This window comes from Arachis duranensis, chromosome 4 (genome assembly GCF_000817695.3).
Source record: "Arachis duranensis cultivar V14167 chromosome 4, aradu.V14167.gnm2.J7QH, whole genome shotgun sequence".
Taxonomy (NCBI): domain Eukaryota; kingdom Viridiplantae; phylum Streptophyta; class Magnoliopsida; order Fabales; family Fabaceae; genus Arachis; species Arachis duranensis.
This window is the reverse complement of record NC_029775.3, coordinates 63,720,285-63,720,621: the sequence shown is the minus strand read 5'-3', so window position 1 is coordinate 63,720,621 and position 337 is coordinate 63,720,285.

Genomic DNA, 337 nt, shown 5'->3' with positions numbered 1-337 from the left:
TTCTTGCTTAAATTCTGAATTCCCAGTCCTTAAATCCCTTTTTCATTCAAGCAATTTATATTTCTTGCACTTTAAGTTACCGCAATTTACATTTCTTGCACTTTAAGTTTCAGTCATTTAATTTCTTGTTCTTTAAGATTCAGCACCTCTACTTTCAGTTCTCTTTAATTTTTGCAAATCATCCCTCTCCCTTTACATTTCTTGCTATTTACTTACTGTTGGATACAAAATGACTCAAGCAATACTTGATTTGCTTGACTAAATCAACCACTAAACTAAAATTGCTCAATCCTTCAATCCTTGTGGGATCGACCTCACTCCCGTGAGTTTTATTACT